This window comes from Ascaphus truei, chromosome 17 (assembly GCF_040206685.1).
Source record: "Ascaphus truei isolate aAscTru1 chromosome 17, aAscTru1.hap1, whole genome shotgun sequence".
NCBI classification, from domain to species: domain Eukaryota; kingdom Metazoa; phylum Chordata; class Amphibia; order Anura; family Ascaphidae; genus Ascaphus; species Ascaphus truei.
In genome coordinates, this window is record NC_134499.1 from 8,168,448 (window position 1) to 8,190,625 (window position 22,178).

The following is a 22,178-nucleotide window of genomic DNA, read 5'->3' on the forward strand; positions in this document are numbered from 1 at the left end:
CACAGGGAAGGCCCGCTGCAATCCCAGGTACAGGACACACAGGGAAGGCCCGCTGCTATCCCAGGTACAGGAGACACAGGGAAGGCCCGCTGCTATCCCAGGTACAGGAGACACAGGGAAGGCCCGCTGCAATCCCAGGTACAGGATACACAGGGAAGGCCCGCTGCAATCCCAGGTACAGGAGACACAGGGAAGACCCGCTGCAATCCCAGGTAGAGGAGGCACAGGGAAGGCCCGCTGCAATCCCAGGTACAGGAGGCACAGGGAAGGCCCGCTGCAATCCCAGGTACAGGATACACAGGGAAGGCCCGCTGCTATCCCAGGTACAGGAGACACAGGGAAGGCCCGCTGCTATCCCAGGTACAGGATACACAGGGAAGGTCCGCTGCAATCCCAGGTACAGGATACACAGGGAAGGCCCGCTGCTATCTCAGGTGCAGAAGACACATGGAAGGCCCGCTGCTATCTCAGGTACAGGAGACACAGGGAAGGCCCGCTGCAATCCCAGGTACAGGATACACAGGGAAGGCCCGCTGCTATCCCAGGTACAGGAGACACAGGGAAGGCCCGCTATCCCAGGTACAGGATACACAGGGAAGGCCCGCTGCAATCCCAGGTACAGGATACACAGGGAAGGCCCGCTGCTATCCCAGGTACAGGATACACAGGGAAGGCCCGCTGCAATCCAAGGTACAGGAGACACAGGGAAGGCCCGCTGCTATCTCAGGTGCAGAAGACACATGGAAGGCCCGCTGCTATCTCAGGTACAGGATACACAGGGAAGGCCCGCAGCTATCCCAGGTACAGGATACACAGGGAAGGCCCGCTTCAATCCCAGGTACAGGATACACAGGGAAGGCCCGCAGCTATCCCAGGTACAGGATACACAGGGAAGGCCCGCTTCAATCCCAAACACAGGATACACAGGGAAGGCCCGCTGCTATCCCAGGTACAGGATACACAGGGAAGGCCCCGCTGCAATCCCAGGTACAGGATACACAGGGAAGGCCCCGCTGCAATCCCAGGTACAGGATACACAGGGAAGGCCCGCTGCTATCCCAGGTACAGGATACACAGGGAAGGCCCCGCTGCAATCCCAGGTACAGGATACACAGGGAAGGCCCGCAGCTATCCCAGGTACAGGACACACAGGGAAGGCCCGCTTCAATCCCAGGTATAGGATACACAGGGAAGACCCGCTGCTATCCCAGGTATAGGATACACAGGGAAGACCCGCTGCTATCCCAGGTACAGGACACACAGGGAAGACCCGCTGCTATCCCAGGTACAGGACACACAGGGAAGGCCCGCTGCAATCCCAAGTACAGGATACACAGGGAAGGCCCGCTGCTATCCCAGGTACAGGATACACAGGAAAGGCCCGCTGCAATCCAGGTACAGGATACACAGGGAAGACCCGCTGCAATCCCAAACACAGGATACACAGGGAAGGCCCGCTGCTATCCCAGGTACAGGAGACACAGGGAAGGCCCGCTGCTATCCCAGGTACAGGAGACACAGGGAAGGCCCGCTGCTATCCCAGGTACAGGAGACACAGGGAAGGCCCGCTGCTATCCCAGGTACAGGATACACAGGGAAGGCCCACTGCAATCCCAGGTACAGGATACACAGGGAAGGCCCGCTGCAATCCCAGGTACAGGATACACAGGGAAGGCCCCGCTGCAATCCCAGGTACAGGATACACAGGGAAGGCCCGCAGCTATCCCAGGTACAGGACACACAGGGAAGGCCCGCTTCAATCCCAGGTATAGGATACACAGGGAAGACCCGCTGCTATCCCAGGTATAGGATACACAGGGAAGACCCGCTGCTATCCCAGGTACAGGACACACAGGGAAGACCCGCTGCTATCCCAGGTACAGGACACACAGGGAAGGCCCGCTGCAATCCCAAGTACAGGATACACAGGGAAGGCCCGCTGCTATCCCAGGTACAGGATACACAGGAAAGGCCCGCTGCAATCCAGGTACAGGATACACAGGGAAGACCCGCTGCAATCCCAAACACAGGATACACAGGGAAGGCCCGCTGCTATCCCAGGTACAGGAGACACAGGGAAGGCCCGCTGCTATCCCAGGTACAGGAGACACAGGGAAGGCCCGCTGCTATCCCAGGTACAGGAGACACAGGGAAGGCCCGCTGCAATCCCAGGTACAGGATACACAGGGAAGGCCCACTGCAATCCCAGGTACAGGATACACAGGGAAGGCCCGCTGCAATCCCAGGTACAGGAGACACAGGGAAGGCCCGCTGCTATCCCAGGTACAGGAGACACAGGGAAGGCCTGCTGCTATCCCAGGTACAGGATACACAGGGAAGACCCACTGCAATCCCAGGTACAGGAGACACAGGGAAGGCCCGCTGCTATCCCAGGTACAGGAGACACAGGGAAGGCCCGCTGCAATCCCAGGTACAGGATACACAGGGAAGGCCCGCTGCAATCCCAGGTACAGGACACACAGGGAAGGCCCGCTGCTATCCCAGGTACAGGAGACACAGGGAAGGCCCGCTGCTATCCCAGGTATAGGATACACAGGGAAGGCCCGCTGCAATCCCAGGTACAGGATACACAGGGAAGTCCCACTGCAATCCCAGGTACAGGATACACAGGGAAGGCCCGCTGCAATCCCAGGTACAGGATACACAGGGAAGGCCCGCTGCTATCCCAGGTACAGGATACACAGGGAAGGCCCGCTGCTATCCCAGGTACAGGATACACAGGGAAGGCCCGCTGCTATCCCAGGTACAGGAGACACAGGGAAGGCCCGCTGCTATCCCAGGTACAGGAGACACAGGGAAGGCCCGCTGCTATCCCAAACACAGGATACACAGGGAAGGCCCGCTGCAATCCCAGGTACAGGATACACAGGGAAGACCCACTGCAATCCCAGGTACAGGATACACAGGGAAGGCCTGCTACTATCCCAAACACAGGATACACAGGGAAGGCCCGCTGCAATCCCAGGTACAGGACACACAGGGAAGGCCCGCTACTATCCCAGGTACAGGAGGCACAGGGAAGGCCCGCTGCTATCCCAGGTACAGGAGGCACAGGAAGGCCTGCTACTATCCCAGGTACAGGAGGCACAGGGAAGGCCCGCTGCAATCCCAGGTACAGGATACACAGGGAAGGCCCCGCTGCTATCCCAGGTACAGGATACACAGGGAAGGCCCGCTGCAATCCCAGGTACAGGATACACAGGGAAGGCCCACTGCAATCCCAGGTACAGGAGACACAGGGAAGGCCCGCTTCAATCCCAGGTACAGGATACACAGGGAAGGCCCGCTGCTATCCCAGGTACAGGAGACACAGGGAAGGCCCGCTGCAATCCAAGGTACAGGATACACAGGGAAGGCCCGCAGCTATCCCAGGTACAGGACACACAGGGAAGGCCCGCTTCAATCCCAGGTACAGGATACACAGGGAAGGCCCGCTGCTATCCCAGGTACAGGACACACAGGGAAGGCCCGCTGCAATCCCAGGTACAGGATATAATGGGAAGGCCCGCTGCTATCCCAGGTACAGGACACACAGGGAAGACCCGCTGCTATCCCAGGTACAGGATACACAGGGAAGGCCCGCTGCTATCCCAGGTACAGGATACACAGGGAAGGCCCCGCTGCTATCCCAGGTACAGGATACACAGGGAAGGCCCCGCTGCAATCCCAGGTACAGGATACACAGGGAAGGCCCGCTGCAATCCCAGGTACAGGATACACAGGGAAGGCCCGCTGCAATCTCAGGTACAGGATACACAGGGAAGGCCCGCTGCAATCTCAGGTACAGGATACACAGGGAAGGCCCGCTGCTATCCCAGGTACAGGATACACAGGGAAGACCCGCTGCAATCCCAGGTACAGGATACACAGGGAAGGCACACTGCTATCCCAGGTACAGGATACACAATGAAGGCCCGCTGCAATCCCAGGTACAGGAGACACAGGGAAGGCCCGCTGCTATCCCAGGTACAGGATACACAGGGAAGGCCCGCTGCAATCCCAGGTACAGGATTCACAGGGAAGGCCCGCTGCAATGCCAGGTACAGGATACACAGGGAAGGCCCGCTGCTATCCCAGGTACAGGATACACAGGGAAGGCCCGCTGCAATCCAGGTACAGGAGATACAGGGAATGCCCGCTGCAATCCCAGGTACAGGATACACAGGGAAGGCCCGCTGCTATCCCAGGTACAGGATACACAGGGAAGGCCTGCTGCTATCCCAGGTACAGGATAAACAGGGAAGGCCCGCTGCAATCCCAGGTACAGGATACACAGGGAAGGCCCGCTGCTATCCCAGGTACAGGATACACAGGGAAGGCCCCGCTGCAATCCCAGGTACAGGATACACATGGAAGGCCGCTGCTATCCCAGGTACAGGACACACAGGGAAGGCCCGCTGCTATCCCAGGTACAGGATACACAGGGAAGGCCCGCTGCTATCCCAGGTACAGGAGACACAGGGAAGGCCCGCTGCTATCCCAGGTACAGGAGACACAGGGAAGGCCCGCTGCAATCCCAGGTACAGGATACACAGGGAAGGCCCGCTGCAATCCCAGGTACAGGATACACAGGGAAGGCCCGCTGCAATCCCAGGTACAGGAGACACAGGGAAGGCCCGCTGCAATCCCAGGTACAGGATATACAGGGAAGGCCCGCTGCTATCCCAGGTACAGGAGACACAGGGAAGGCCCGCTGCTATCCCAGGTACAGGATACACAGGGAAGGCCCGCTGCTATTCCAGGTACAGGATACACAGGGAAGGCCCGCTGCAATCCCAGGTACAGGATACACAGGGAAGGCCCGCTGCAATCCCAGGTACAGGATACACAGGGAAGGCCCGCTGCAATCCCAGGTACAGGATTCACAGGGAAGGCCCGCTGCTATCCCAGGTACAGGACACACAGGGAAGGCCCGCTGCTATCCCAGGTACAGGATACACAGGGAAGGCCCGCTGCAATCCCAGGTACAGGATACACAGGGAAGGCCCGCTGGTATCCCAGGTACAGGAGACACAGGGAAGGCCTGCTGCTATCCCAGGTACAGGATACACAGGGAAGGCCCGCTGCAATCCCAGGTACAGGATACACAGGGAAGGCCCGCTGCAATCTCAGGTACAGGATACACAGGGAAGGCCCGCTGCAATCCCAGGTACAGGAGACACAGGGAAGGCCCGCTGCAATCCCAGGTACAGGATACACAGGTAAGGCCCGCTGCTATCCCAGGTACAGGATACACAGGGAAGGCCCGCTGCTATCCCAGGTACAGGAGACACAGGGAAGGCCCGCTGGTATCCCAGGTACAGGATACACAGGGAAGGCCCGCTGCAATCCCAGGTACAGGATACACAGGGAAGGCCCGCTGCAATCCCAGGTACAGGATACACAGGGAAGGCCCGCTGCAATCTCAGGTACAGGATACACAGGGAAGGCCCGCTGCAATCCCAGGTACAGGATACACAGGTAAGGCCCGCTGCTATCCCAGGTACAGGATACACAGGGAAGGCCCGCTGCTATCCCAGGTACAGGAGACACAGGGAAGGCCCGCTATCCCAGGTACAGGATACACAGGGAAGGCCCGCTGCTATCCCAGGTACAGGAGACACAGGGAAGGCCCGCTGCAATCCCAGGTACAGGATACACAGGGAAGGCCCGCTGCAATCCCAGGTACAGGACACACAGGGAAGGCCCGCTGCTATCCCAGGTACAGGAGACACAGGGAAGGCCCGCTGCTATCCCAGGTACAGGAGACACAGGGAAGGCCCGCTGCTATCCCAGGTACAGGATACACAGGGAAGGCCCGCTGCAATCCCAGGTACAGGAGACACAGGGAAGGCCCGCTGCAATCCCAGGTACAGGAGACACAGGGAAGACCCGCTGCAATCCCAGGTACAGGAGGCACAGGGAAGGCCCGCTGCAATCCCAGGTACAGGAGGCACAGGGAAGGCCCGCTGCAATCCCAGGTACAGGATACACAGGAAGGCCCGCTGCTATCTCAGGTGCAGAAGACACATGGAAGGCCCGCTGCTATCCCAGGTACAGGAGGCACAGGGAAGGCCCGCTGCAATCCCAGGTACAGGATACACAGGAAGGCCCGCTGCTATCTCAGGTGCAGAAGACACATGGAAGGCCCGCTGCTATCTCAGGTACAGGAGACACAGGGAAGGCCCGCTGCAATCCCAGGTACAGGATACACAGGAAGGCCCGCTGCTATCTCAGGTGCAGAAGACACATGGAAGGCCCGCTGCTATCCCAGGTACAGGAGACACAGGGAAGGCCCGCTGCAATCCCAGGTACAGGATACACAGGGAAGACCCGCTGCTATCCCAGGTACAGGATACACAGGGAAGGTCCGCTTGTATCCCAGGTACAGGATACACAGTGAAGGCCCGCTGCTATCCCAGGTACAGGATACACAGGGAAGGCCCGCTGCAATCCCAAACACAGGATACACAGAGAAGGCCCGCTGCTATCCCAGGTACAGGAGACACAGGGAAGGCCCGCTGCTATCCCAGGTACAGGAGACACAGGGAAGGCCCGCTGCTATCCCAGGTACAGGATACACAGGGAAGGCCCCGCTGCAATCCCAAACACAGGATACACAGAGAAGGCCCCGCTGCAATCCCAGGTACAGGAGACACAGGGAAGGCCCGATGCTATCCCAGGTACAGGACACACAGGGAAGGCCCGCTGCAATCCCAGGTACAGGAGACACAGGGAAGGCCCGCTGCTATCCCAGGTACAGGAGACACAGGGAAGGCCCGCTGCTATCCCAGGTACAGGAGACACAGGGAAGGCCCGCTGCAATCCCAGGTACAGGACACACAGGGAAGGCCCGCTGCAATCCCAGGTACAGGATACACAGGGAAGGCCCACTGCTATCCCAGGTACAGGATACACAGGGAAGGCCCGCTGCAATCCCAGGTACAGGAGACACAGGGAAGGCCCGCTGCTATCCCAGGTACAGGACACACAGGGAAGGCCCGCTGCTATCCCAGGTACAGGAGACACAGGGAAGGCCCGCTGCAATCCCAGGTACAGGACACACAGGGAAGGCCCGCTGCTATCCCAGGTACAGGATACACAGGGAAGGCCCGCTGCTATCCCAGGTACAGGAGACACAGGGAAGGCCCGCTGCAATCCCAGGTACAGGATACACAGGGAAGGCCCGCTGCAATCCCAGGTACAGGGGACACAGGGAAGGCCCGCTGCTATCCCAGGTACAGGAGACACAGGGAAGACCCGCTGCAATCCCAAACACAGGATACACAGAGAAGGCCCGCTGCTATCCCAGGTACAGGAGACACAGGGAAGGCCCGCTGCTATCCCAGGTACAGGATACATAGGGAAGGCCCGCTGCAATCCCAGGTACAGGATACACAGGGAAGACCCGCTGCTATCCCAAGTACAGGAGACACAGGGAAGGCCCGCTGCAATCCCAGGTACAGGATACACAGGGAAGGCCCGCTGCAATCTCAGGTACAGGATACACAGGGAAGGCCCGCTGCAATCCCAGGTACAGGATACACAGGGAAGGCCCGCTGCAATCCCAGGTACAGGAGACACAGGGAAAGCCCGCTGCAATCCCAGGTACAGGATACACAGGGAAGGCCCGCTGCAATCCCAGGTACAGGACACACAGGGAAGGCCCGCTGCTATCCCAGGCACAGGAGACACAGGGAAGGCCCGCTGCAATCCCAGGTACAGGATACACAGGGAAGGCCCGCTGCAATCCCAGGTACAGGACACACAGGGAAGGCCCGCTGCTATCCCAGGCACAGGAGACACAGGGAAAGCCCGCTGCAATCCCAGGTACAGGATACACAGGGAAGGCCCGCTGCAATCCCAGGTACAGGGGACACAGGGAAGGCCCGCTGCTATCCCAGGTACAGGATACACAGGGAAGGCCCGCGGCTATCCCAGGTACAGGATACACAGGGAAGGCCCGCTGCAATCCCAGGTACAGGAGACACAGGGAAGGCCCGCTGCAATCCCAGGTACAGGAGACACAGGGAAGGCCCGCTGCAATCCCAGGTACAGGAGACACAGGGAAGGCCCGCTGCAATCCCAGGTACAGGATACACAGGGAAGGCCCGCTGCAATCCAGGTACAGGAGATACAGGGAATGCCCGCTGCAATCCCAGGTACAGGAGACACAGGGAAGGCCCGCTGCAATGCCAGGTACAGGATACACAGGGAAGGCCCGCTGCTATCCCAGGTACAGGATACACAGGGAAGGCCCGCTGCAATCCAGGTACAGGATACACAGGGAAGGCCCGCTGCAATCCCAGGTACAGGATACACAGGGAAGGCCCGCTGCTATCCCAGGTACAGGAGACACAGGGAAGGCCCGCTGCTATCCCAGGTACAGGATACACAGGGAAGGCCCGCTGCTATCCCAGGTACAGGATATACAGGGAAGGCCCGCTGCAATCCCAGGTACAGGATACACAGGGAAGGCCCGATGCAATCCCAGGTACAGGATACACAGGGAAGGCCCGCTGCTATCCCAGGTACAGGATACACAGGTAAGGCCCGCTGCTATCCCAGGTACAGGATACACAGGGAAGGCCCGCTGGTATCCCAGGTACAGGATACACAGGGAAGGCCCGCTGCAATCCCAGGTACAGGATACACAGGGATGGCCCGCTGCTATTCCAGGTACAGGATACACAGGGAAGGCCCGCTGCAATCCCAGGTACAGGATACACAGGGAAGGCCCGCTGCAATCTCAGGTACAGGATACACAGGGAAGGCCCGCTGCTATCCCAGGTACAGGATACACAGGTAAGGCCCGCTGCTATCCCAGGTACAGGATACACAGGGAAGGCCCGCTGGTATCCCAGGTACAGGATACACAGGGAAGGCCCGCTGCAATCCCAGGTACAGGATACACAGGGAAGGCCCGCTGCAATCTCAGGTACAGGATACACAGGGAAGGCCCGCTGCAATCCCAGGTACAGGATACACAGGGAAGGCCCACTGCTATCCCAGGTACAGGAGACACAGGGAAGGCCCGCTGCAATCCCAGGTACAGGATACACAGGGAAGGCCCGCTGCAATCCCAGGTACAGGACACACAGGGAAGGCCCGCTGCTATCCCAGGTACAGGAGACACAGGGAAGGCCCGCTGCTATCCCAGGTACAGGAGACACAGGGAAGGCCCGCTGCTATCCCAGGTACAGGATACACAGGGAAGGCCCGCTGCAATCCCAGGTACAGGAGACACAGGGAAGGCCCGCTGCAATCCCAGGTACAGGAGACACAGGGAAGACCCGCTGCAATCCCAGGTACAGGAGGCACAGGGAAGGCCCGCTGCAATCCCAGGTACAGGAGGCACAGGGAAGGCCCGCTGCAATCCCAGGTACAGGATACACAGGAAGGCCCGCTGCTATCTCAGGTGCAGAAGACACATGGAAGGCCCGCTGCTATCTCAGGTACAGGAGACACAGGGAAGGCCCGCTATCCCAGGTACAGGATACACAGGGAAGGCCCGCTGCTATCTCAGGTGCAGAAGACACATGGAAGGCCCGCTGCTATCCCAGGTACAGGATACACAGGAAGGCCCGCTGCTATCTCAGGTGCAGAAGACACATGGAAGGCCCGCTGCTATCCCAGGTACAGGAGACACAGGGAAGGCCCGCTGCAATCCCAGGTACAGGATACACAGGGAAGACCCGCTGCTATCCCAGGTACAGGATACACAGGGAAGGTCCGCTGCTATCCCAGGTACAGGATACACAGTGAAGGCCCGCTGCTATCCCAGGTACAGGATACACAGGGAAGGCCCGCTGCAATCCCAAACACAGGATACACAGGGAAGGCCCGCTGCTATCCCAGGTACAGGAGACACAGGGAAGGCCTGCTGCAATCCCAGGTACAGGATACACAGGGAAGACCCGCTGCAATCCCAAACACAGGATACACAGAGAAGGCCCGCTGCTATCCCAGGTACAGGAGACACAGGGAAGGCCCGCTGCTATCCCAGGTACAGGAGACACAGGGAAGGCCCGCTGCTATCCCAGGTACAGGATACACAGGGAAGGCCCCGCTGCAATCCCAAACACAGGATACACAGAGAAGGCCCCGCTGCAATCCCAGGTACAGGAGACACAGGGAAGGCCCGATGCTATCCCAGGTACAGGACACACAGGGAAGGCCCGCTGCAATCCCAGGTACAGGAGACACAGGGAAGGCCCGCTGCTATCCCAGGTACAGGAGACACAGGGAAGGCCCGCTGCTATCCCAGGTACAGGAGACACAGGGAAGGCCCGCTGCAATCCCAGGTACAGGACACACAGGGAAGGCCCGCTGCTATCCCAGGTACAGGATACACAGGGAAGGCCCGCTGCAATCCCAGGTACAGGAGACACAGGGAAGGCCCGCTGCTATCCCAGGTACAGGAGACACAGGGAAGACCCGCTGCAATCCCAGGTACAGGAGACACAGGGAAGGCCCGCTGCAATCCCAGGTACAGGAGACACAGGGAAGGCCCGCTGCAATCCCAGGTACAGGATACACAGGGAAGGCCCGCTACTATCCCAGGTACAGGAGGCACAGGGAAGGCCCGCTGCTATCCCAGGTACAGGATACACAGGGAAGGCCCGCTACTATCCCAGGTACAGGAGGCACAGGGAAGGCCCGCTGCTATCCCAGGTACAGGATACACAGGGAAGGCCCGCTACTATCCCAGGTACAGGAGACACAGGGAAGGCCCGCTGCTATCCCAGGTACAGGATACACAGAGAAGGCCCGCTGCAATCCCAGGTACAGGATACACAGGGAAGGCCCCGCTGCTATCCCAGGTACAGGAGACACAGGGAAGGCCCGCTGCAATCCCAGGTACAGGATACACAGGGAAGGCCCGCTGCTATCCCAGGTACAGGATACACAGGGAAGGCCCGCTGCAATCCCAGGTACAGGAGACACAGGGAAGGCCCGCTGCTATCCCAGGTACAGGATACACAGGGAAGGCCCGCTGCAATCCCAGGTACAGGAGACACAGGGAAGGCCCGCTGCTATCCCAGGTACAGGAGACACAGGGAAGGCCCGCTGCAATCCCAGGTACAGGAGACACAGGGAAGGCCCGCTTCAATCCCAGGTACAGGATACACAGGGAAGGCCCGCTGCAATCCCAGGTACAGGAGACACAGGGAAGGCCCGCTGCAATCCAAGGTACAGGATACACAGGGAAGGCCCGCAGCTATCCCAGGTACAGGACACACAGGGTAGGCCCGCTGCTATCCCAGGTACAGGAGACACAGGGAAGGCCCGCTGCAATCCAAGGTACAGGATACACAGGGAAGGCCCGCAGCTATCCCAGGTACAGGACACACAGGGTAGGCCCGCTGCAATCCCAGGTACAGGATACACAGGGAAGGCCCGCTGCTATCCCAGGTACAGGATACACAGGGAAGGCCCGCTGCAATCCCAGGTACAGGATACACAGGGAAGGCCCGCTGCAATCTCAGGTACAGGATACACAGGGAAGGCCCGCTGCAATCCCAGGTACAGGATACACAGGGAAGGCCCACTGCTATCCCAGGTACAGGAGACACAGGGAAGGCCCGCTGCAATCCCAGGTACAGGATACACAGGGAAGGCCCGCTGGTATCCCAGGTACAGGAGACACAGGGAAGGCCCGCTGCAATCCCAGGTACAGGACACACAGGGAAGGCCCGCTGCTATCCCAGGTACAGGAGACACAGGGAAGGCCCGCTGCTATCCCAGGTACAGGAGACACAGGGAAGGCCCGCTGCAATCCCAGGTACAGGAGACACAGGGAAGGCCCGCTGCAATCCCAGGTACAGGAGACACAGGGAAGGCCCGCTGCAATCCCAGGTACAGGATACACAGGGAAGGCCCGCTGCTATCCCAGGTACAGGAGACACAGGGAAGGCCCGCTGCAATCCCAGGTACAGGAGACACAGGGAAGGCCCGCTGCAATCCCAGGTACAGGAGACACAGGGAAGGCCCGCTGCAATCCCAGGTACAGGATACACAGGGAAGGCCCGCTGCAATCTCAGGTACAGGGGACACAGGGAAGGCCCGCTGCTATCCCAGGTACAGGATACACAGGGAAGGCCCGCTGCTATCCCAGGTACAGGACACACAGGGAAGGCCCGCTGCTATCCCAGGTACAGGAAACACAGGGAAGGCCCGCTGCTATCCCAGGTACAGGACACACAGGGAAGGCCCGCTGCTATCCCAGGTACAGGACACACAGGGAAGGCCCGCTGCTATCCCAGGTACAGGAGGCACAGGGAAGGCCCGCTGCTATCCCAGGTACAGGATACACAGGGAAGGCCCGCTGCAATCCCAAGTACAGGATACACAGGGAAGGCCCGCTGCAATCCCAGGTACAGGATATACAGGGAAGGCCCGCTGCTATCCCAGGTACAGGATACACAGGGAAGGCCCGCTGCTATTCCAGGTACAGGATACACAGGGAAGGCCCGCTGCAATCCCAGGTACAGGAGACACAGGGAAGGCCCGCGGCTATCCCAGGTACAGGAGACACAGGGAAGGCCCACTGCTATCCAAGGTACAGGAGACACAGGGAAGGCCCGCTGCAATCCCAGGTACAGGATACACAGGGAAGGCCCGCTGCTATCCCAGGTACAGGATACACAGGGAAGGCCCGCTGGTATCCCAGGTACAGGATACACAGGGAAGGCCCGCTGCAATCCCAGGTACAGGATACACAGGGAAGGCCCGCTGCAATCTCAGGTACAGGATACACAGGGAAGGCCCGCTGCAATCCCAGGTACAGGATACACAGGTAAGGCCCACTGCTATCCAAGGTACAGGAGACACAGGGAAGGCCCGCTGCAATCCCAGGTACAGGATACACAGGGAAGGCCCGCTGCTATCCCAGGTACAGGATACACAGGGAAGGCCCGCTGGTATCCCAGGTACAGGATACACAGGGAAGGCCCGCTGCAATCTCAGGTACAGGATACACAGGGAAGGCCCGCTGCAATCTCAGGTACAGGATACACAGGGAAGGCCCGCTGCTATCCCAGGTACAGGAGACACAGGGAAGGCCCGCTGCAATCCCAGGTACAGGATACACAGGGAAGGCCCGCTGCAATCCCAGGTACAGGACACACAGGGAAGGCCCGCTGCAATCCCAGGTACAGGAGACACAGGGAAAGCCCGCTGCAATCCCAGGTACAGGATACACAGGGAAGGCCCGCTGCAATCCCAGGTACAGGGGACACAGGGAAGGCCCGCTGCAATCCCAAGTACAGGAGACACAGGGAAGGCCCGCTGCAATCCCAGGTACAGGACACACAGGGAAGGCCCGCTGCTATCCCAGGTACAGGATACACAGGGAAAGCCGGCTGCTATCCCAGGTACAGGATACACAGGGAAGGCCCGCTGCAATCCCAGGTACAGGACACACAGGGAAGGCCCGCTGCTATCCCAGGTACAGGAGACACAGGGAAAGCCCGCTGCAATCCCAGGTACAGGACACACAGGGAAGCCAAATGAAGTGTCCAACGTTTCTGCTGTCATAGCGGCCTTTGTCAACAAGTGGTGGGTGTCTGGACCATAAGAGTCCACTATATATAGTCAGTGCAGTAACTAACAGTCCAGGTGATTATACTAATAGTCCAGGTGATTATACTAATAGTCCAGGTGATTATACTAATAGTCCAGGTGATTATACTAATAGTCCATGTGAGTGCCATAGTCTGTGCCAGGTGTCTTCACTCGTATCCTCGTTGTTATATATACTGAAATGTTCCAGCACTCACTGACTATTGGGAAAAATAGTATTAAAAAGGAATATGTCAAAAAGAAAATGTAATGAAATAAACACATTTGATGAATTTGGAGAAATGCCGCACATGCGGAAAATACAGTGTTGGACCCCAGATAAAGTAGTGTGGGGGGGAAAACACAGGGGAAGGGGAAACCACAATGGGAAAAGAGGAGGGAACAAAAAAAACAGGGTGGGGGGAGGGGGGTGGTGGTGGTGGGGGAAGGGTAATTAGGGTGGCAATGTTTCGAGGTGAAGACCCCTTGCTCAGACCCATTCTCTCAAGTCCAGAAGGACAAAATGTACTTCCCTAAACCCTGTGACCCCAATAAATTGAGTTTGCTCTAACAGTCAATGATATAGCTGAAATCAGTATCCAGCACAAGCTCAGGGAATAAAGACAAGATCCAGCAAGAGAATGTAAATCGATTCTCAAAAGATCCACAATGGAACCGTAAAGTCCTCGGTCTGTGTCACGATAATTCTCAATCTCTCTCTCCTGCTGATGAGGGAACGCTGAATGAGTCCACAATTGCTCATGCCGTTATCTGTCCTGTGTAGATTACGGCATTAGTGGGCGTGTAACAGAGTCCTCTGTGCCCATAGCTCTAGAGCAAGTTCTGTGATTCCACAGCTGTAGACACAGCTGATAATGTCTGGTAATTAGATTCCGTCTGAGCCAAACAGACCTCGGGTACGCTCTACTATCCGGGTGCGCATGCGTCAAGGTCTCTGCAGCATGTAGGTGCGTCCTTCGTTGTCCAGCTAACAGCCATACATCACCACATTGCTGGAGATCAAGAGAGCAGGCAACGCACACAACAATAAGTCCAAGTGCGCATGTGCTGATAAGCAGACTACTCGCAGGTGCTTCCTTCGTCATGGTAGCAGCAATGTGATAGAACTGACGGAAGGTGTCGTAGGCAGGTTGTACCAAAGAGCTGGTGGCCAGAGAAGTCTCCATGGAACATGGGTAGTGAAAAAGAAGAATTAATTAAACAAACAGTATAAAAAACATATGATCAAGCAAGAGTTATAATAATTCTACAATAAGGGGTCCACTTAAGCCAAATGTAACCCAATGATGCCAAGTAATAAGTATGAGAGTTAACGGTCTCTAAAATAAAATCAGAGAACCAATCAACCTCTCCATACATATAGTCAAGCTGTCATGGGATAGAGGTGAGTAGAGACGACTTCGATCAAAGGCTTGATCACCACACGAAGATTGCCAGTGGTGATCAGAGCGCACCGAGCCGCAAAATTCAGAACGAGGAGCAACCTGTAAACCAGTGGATAGGTAAGCGGGGCAACATACAGGAGAAATTAGCACTTAGGTGTGTACAAGGTCACATACAGAACCACACCTTGAATATAAACATAAATTAAAAGTAGCAGCTGAGGTCAATGTCAGTGTTCATGCCTCCGGGGGCCATGGTGCCTAGATGCCTGATCCATTGCGTCTCCTGAAAAGCAACCTCTGTACATCACCACCTCTGCGCTTCCTCCTCACACGTCTATTACCTGGAATCTCAACTAACTGGCGTTGTGCCCAGCAAGTGTGAAGTGATGGGCAACAGGTACCGCAGGGTCACATTACGTATGGCAGCCTTGTGCTGTCGAATCCTATCCTTCACCAATTGCGTCGCCTCACCCACATATCCAAGGACACATGGACATTTAATGAGGTAAATGACATACTTAGACAAGCATGTAAAAAAAAAGCTGTGTGTGCTGTGCACACGCATAGTAAGTGAAACTTCTTTGACTTTTGTCACAGAAATTGTATTTGTATTGGTGAAGTTTTAATTAAAAATCAAAATACAATTTCACTGACAAAACGCAAATAAATTTGACTTAGAATGCCCGTGCTCGGCACACATCCCCTGTATTAGTGCAAATAGCTAAGTGTGAATTCCTCGTGTGTGCGTGTGACTGAGTGTGTGCATGTGACTGAGTGTGTGCGTGTGACTGAGTGTGTGCGTGTGACTGAGTGTGTGCGTGTGACTGAGTGTGTGCGTGTGACAGAGTGTGCGTGTGACTGAGAGTGTTCGTGTGACTGAGAGTGTTCGTGTGACTGAGAGTGTGCGTGTGACTGTGCGTGTGACTGAGAGTGTGCGTGTGACTGAGTGTGCATGTGACTGCGTGTGACTGACTGTGTGTGCGTGTGACTGTGTGACTGTGTGTGCGTGCGTGTGACTGAGTGCGTGCGTGTGTGACTGCGTGCGTGTGACTGAGTGTGCGTGCGTGTGACTGTGAGTGTGCAAGCGTGTGACTGTGAGTGTGCGTGCGACTGTGAGTGTGCGTGACTGAGTGTGCGCGTGACAGTGTGTGTCTGAGTGCGCGTGTGTGTGACACAGGGTGTGTTTGACTGTGTGTGACACAGGAGGTGAGTACGAGTATATATGAATGACGGATGGCAACGCTGGGCCCCTCCTCCATCTTGATCGGGTGCTCGGTGTAGCAGGAAGAACTCTCCCTGTGAAGTTGTCCTAGGATGACTCGGGCCCCCCCACTTCCCCAGGGTGGGGCGGCTCCTCGTCTTCCTCCTCGGCCCCCCTCAGCTCCTAGGTCTCCTCCTCCTGCTCACCTCCCCTGCACGGGGGGTCCAGGGGGAGAAGCAGGATCCTGGGACTTGGGACGGGCAGGATCCCTGCACGTCCGCCTCCCCCCAGATATCCAGCAGGGCGCGGGTCTCCATGTCAGACAGACATCCCGCCGGACAGTGGGTCGGTGACCGGCCCGGAGATCAGCTACAAGCAGGAGGCAGACATGTGAAGCAGCGGCAGCGCAGGGAGGTCTCCAAGCCGTGGCGTCGTGAGCGTCGCCATGACTACCGCATGCGCGGCATGTCAGCGGGCGTGGGGAACAGCGCATGCGCGGCATGGCAGGGGACGTGTGGGGGGAATGGCACCGCTGCCCGCTGCTTCTGCGCATGCGTGGCGTCCGGCAGCGTCGCCATGACTACTGCGCATGCGCGGCGCGGGCAGAGCTTGGCGGTGGCTGAATAGGTCCCCTTGCTGCCTGTACTCGAGTGAGATCAGCAGCGCATGCGCAGGGGGGCTCTATCTGAGTCTCCACTCCAGCCCGGCAGAGCGCGCGGCTGGGACAGAGAGCGGGCCTGGTCCCAGGAGCCGGTCAGCGGGTCCCGCTGCCCCGGATGCCGCATGTGCCCATCTCCAACCGGAGGGAAATTGCGGCCGTTAGGAGCGGCGCCGGCGGCTATCGCTGCCGCCGCATATGTCGCTGCTGGGACAGAGAGCCCGGGGAGCTGCTGTACATTAGCAATGCACGTGGGGGGAATTGCGGCCATTAGGAGCGGCGCCGGCGGCTATCGCCGCCGCATCTGATTTTTTGAGCGGTTGGGATCATGTCAGTGTTGGGGTCGGGCTGAGCCAGAACACAGCCCGGCCTCAACTGCCAGCACTGACGTCACATCTGTTTCATTTCTGTCTCCACAATCCGTTTTTGCCCCAGTTCGAATGAGGTGCCACTAAGGAAGTTTCACTTCAAAAATCCTTGATATGGTATCGTTGGCCTGTGTGAGGATGTTCAAAAGTGGACCCTTCTTGAATGCTTCCACATTGACTGCATTCATAGCACTTAAAGCCCTAACTTGGGTGTCCCCCGAAATGCCTGTTTAGGTCCTGAGCCTCCAATATCTGCTTTCATTAATTGATCCCATAGATTTCTTCCCCGTTTGTACGAGAAAAGGGGTTTGAGTGAGAATATAGGGGCTAATAGGGGATCACCTTGTAAGAGAGGCCAGTGCCGCATGATAATGTTTTTGATACGTCCACTTTGGGTGGTAAAAGAAGATACAAATGGTATCGAGAATGATCTGGCCGGACGATCAGCCCGTGATGTTCCTTGTAGGAGTCTATCCCTCGATGGGACTTCGGCCATCGATTTTTGTGCCCTCAATAGGCTTTCTGGGTAACCCCAGTCCTTACATTTATCTACCATGGTATTAAGACTGTATTCTACATACGTAGGTGTGCTGATAATCCTCCTGGCCCTCAGGATTTGGCTATAAGGTAAGCCTTTTATTGTTCCCAGTGGGTGGAAGCTGGAGTAATGTAGAAGGTTATTCCTATCAGTTGCCTTAGTAAAGATGTCGGATACCAGTTTATGATCTACAATCCTAATAGTGGTGTCTAAAAAGTTAATTGCAGTGTTGTTATGAATGCAAGTAAAGCCAATGGTATCGCGAGCATCATTGTCGGAGATGAAACGCATCAATGATGTGACGTTCCCCTGCCAGATCATGAACACGTCGTCAATGTAGCGCACCCACATACGCCCATGGACCAAAAACAAAGGATGATAGAAAACATGTTCTTCTTCAAACCTGGCCATGAAGATGTTGGCGTATGTGGGTGCTACATTTGAACCCATGGCTGTACCCTGTTTATGCACATATGTGTCCTCAAACATGAAAACATTCTCATGTAGAATGATACTAAGCAAGTCAATAATTAGCAGACGCTCCCTAGGTGTATATAATTCTTCTAGATTGAGAGTCTCTTTAACTGTCGTAATCCCGGCTACATGGGGAATAGACGTATAGAGACTATTCACATCTAGCATGACCAAGAAAGTCCCATCTGCAAATGGCGGCGTGGAGTCGATGTTTTTTTTTAAGAAAAGGAGAGGTATCCTGGATGTATGATTTTGAGCTGGACACAAACGGCCTTACTAATTTATCCAAAAAAATGGCACATGCCCGAAAGATAGACTCGGTGCCAGCAACAATGTGTCTACCGGGTGGTGACATTACATTGTTGTGTATCGTAGGCAACGTATACAAGACAGGCATTAGAGGGTCTTTTTTGATAAGAAAATCTTTTAGTTTTTTTTGGATATGACACCGCCATCATGTGCTAGGGTAACTACATTCAGGATCTGTCTAGCCCCTTCGGGAGTGGGATTCTGAGCTGCCATCTTGTAGCTGTCGGTATCAGCAAGTTGTCTTAGAATTTCTGATCTATAGTCACGCCTGTTCCTTACAACTATCGCGCCGGCTTGTCGCTGGTTTAATGATTCGCTCGGAACGAGCTTCTAGTTCTTTGATAATCTGCTTTTCTTTCTTGGAAAAATTCAAATGTTTAGATGACTGAGAGCTCCTTGTTAAAGTCTCTGTATCATTCTGGACCAGGGTAATGAAGGTTTCCATTACATGTAGCAGGTGGACTGAATTTACTTTTATTCTTGCAATCCTCTGTAAGTAAATGGAACGGAGTATCAGACTCTATTTTAAGAGAAGATTGTTGAATCGGAGGTGGATGTTTAATAAAAAAAAAACATTTAATCTGAGACTCCTATAGAAATGGGCCACGTCCACATCTAAATCAAGTGCATTAGTAAAATTAGTAGGTACATAAGACAACCCCTTATTCAGTACCTCAACCTGGTCATAGGTCAGTGTTTTGTTGGAGATATTGATCACCAAAGTACTTGGGATCGTGTCTGCATCCCCCTCTGGGATGGTCCTGGAGCTGTGATGTTTCCGCCCCGCCCTCTGCGTCCTCCGTGGGGCGGTCTCTGCTCTAAAAAATGAGGTGTACCAGTGGATGAAACGCTCTCTGACGATTCCAGAGTCTCTTGTACCCGTGTGGCACCTTCTTGGGGAACGTGGTGCCTTCCAACGTCGGCCTTATCTCTGTTGACCTCTCCATTGCAATTATATACCTTATTATTATTATAGTCCCTGGCGTCTCTTAATAATTTGGATCTTTTACGTGTCTCTATATCTTTAGAAACGTTTTAACTCATTCAGGTCAGATGCTGATAAAGTTGTTTTAAGAGCTTCTTGTAATTTAACAACCTGAGCCTGAGTGTCTAGCAAATCCTTCTGGATATGTTCAAAGAGTGAGGATAATCAGATCCAGAGAGCATTTGTTAAGAATGCCTCCCCCTCCCCCCCCCCCCCCCCAGTTAACACAATAGTCCTTCTGATCTGAGTGGGCTTAGATTGCACCTGAGGCCCCCTGGGACACGCTTCACACGGTAATATTCCGCATGTGTCGTTGCATGTAATTCCGAGTTGATTTTACGTTTTAAGTCTTTCCAAATCTTTAGGCACATCAGAGGAGTGATTTTCGGAGAGAAAATCTCTATTCCCCACGCACAGAGCGGCAATACGTGACGCGTCAACATCTGAGTACGCAAACGTAGTCCCACTGGCTAGCGGAGCAGTGACGTCCTGTGATCATGACATGCGGTCAGAATCAGTGAATAGGTGCAAGTCAAAAAAAGGGTAAATACAGAGAGCAATGGTAGTAGACAGCACACTGAATGAGCAGTTTGAGAGCTATTTGCAGGGTGCCAATGGAACAAGGACCCTAATTCCTGCTAACACAATAATATATATATACTGAAATGTTCCAGCACTCACTGACTATTGGAAAAATAGTATAAACAAGAGATATGCCAACAAGAAAATGTAATGAAATAAACACAACATGTGATGAACTTGGAGACATGCCGCACAAACTGAAAATACAGTGTTGGACCCCAGATAAAGTAGTGTGGGGGAAAACAAAGGGGAAGCGGAAACCACCATTGTAAAGGAAGAAGGAACAAAAAAAGGGGGGGGGAAGAGGGGGTGTGTGGTTGTGGGGGATCGGAAAGGGTGATAAGCTGTGGAATCACAGTACTTGCTCTAGACCTATGGGGACAGAGGACTCTGTTACAAGCCCACTGATGACGTAATCTGCTCATGCCGTTATCTGTCCTGTGTAATCGTGGACCCATTCAGCGTTCCCTCATCAGCAGGAGAGAGAGATTGAGAATTTATCGTGACACAGACCGAGGACTTTACGGTTCCATTGTGGATCTTTTGAGAATCTATTTACATTCTCTTGCTGGATCTGGACTTTATTCACTGAGCTTGTGCTACTAAAGTGTAAATATCCAGGAGTGTTTACAAGGACAACGGGTCACGATGGAGACCAAGGATGGCAACTCAAATCTAATTGGTTTTATTTTCTGCGCATGCCTGGAATGGATGGCGACGCTGGACTTTCGTGAACATGGGATCTTTTGCTGCATATGGCCAGTCTGTAATATACAAGCACATTGAAATTATGACGTCTGATGCTCGCGAGAGCTGGATGTTCTTCTGCGCATGCGCATTTGGCAACACACGGATTCATGAAAATGGATGGTCAACATTGGACTCTCGCGATAGCACGATTTGCCCCACATACACGACCATACGGCAGGAGCTATGGACGCACTGAAAATAGGACGCAAGGTGCAGCGTTACGAATACACACTTAGTGACAACAATGAGGAAACGATTGAAGACACCTGACACAGACTATGGCACTCACCTGGACAATTAGTATAATCACCTGGACTGTTAGTGCATTGACTAACTATATATAGTGGACCTTTATGGTCAAGATACGCCACTCGTTGACAAAGGCTGCTGTGACAGCCGAAACGTTGGACGCTTCATTTGACTTCAACACATATTTGCATTTATGAAGCCCGTGGGCCTCTCATCCTCCTTTTTTGTGTATGGAGGTAAGAGAGGGCAGATATCAGGGACTGTTCCTGGAATATTAGTCCATGATTAGGAGGAAATATGAGAAGCTCACTTTTAGACATATTAAGTTTGAGGTGGTGGAGCGCCATCTAGGAGGACATGACCAAGAGCCAATTGGAGGCGGGACTGGATTGCTGATGTTAGAGATAGATGGATATATCTATGGAATGTCTGTGTACAGTAGAGGTGATACCTAAAGTGTGAGTGAGGTCACCAAGTGATATTATGTAGAAAGAGAAAAAGGAGAGGTCCCAGAACAGAGCCCGGAGGTATACCAACAGGCAGATTAACAGGGTTGAGAACACGTTAGCAAAAGAGATGGAATGGACCAGTGGAAGAGGTGTAGAGAGAACCAGAATAAAGCTGTGTTTTAGACACCCGGAGAGTGTAGTATCTGATTGAGAGGAGAGTGGGCAACAGTATTGAAAGCAGCAGAGAGATCAAGTAGGAAACGCCTGGAAATGTGGCTTCATGGGGATCATTTGCTACTTTAGTTAGGGCACTTTCCGTTAAGTAACCTGCACACCTGCCAGATGGCAGAGAGTAGTGTAGTACCAAGTCCTGAGGATTGCCGGGTATATGGGGCAATTTGCAGGCCGGGTACCCGGCCGGGTAGCATTGGCTTACCTACAGCCGGCAGCGGAGGGTGAGGAAGACCGCTGCGGATTGTGAAGAGAACCGTGGCGACATCGTTGGAGCAGAAGCAGGTGGCGGTGACAGCAGCAGAAGTCCTTGTTCAGTCGGCGGGAGCAGCAGGAACACAGCACCCAACTGATGCTGGTGGGAGCCGGGGAACCATGTGACCGGAGCAGGAGCGTTCCTATTGGACAGCCGAGG

The 22,178-nt window shown here is 55.1% G+C and overlaps 1 protein-coding gene across 4 annotated transcripts in view; it reads left to right on the forward strand.

Moving 5' to 3' along the window:
• Window positions 1-22,178, forward strand: part of NCF4 (neutrophil cytosolic factor 4) — a 52,533-nt gene that overhangs the window by 19,559 nt on the left and 10,796 nt on the right. The window lies entirely within an intron of this gene.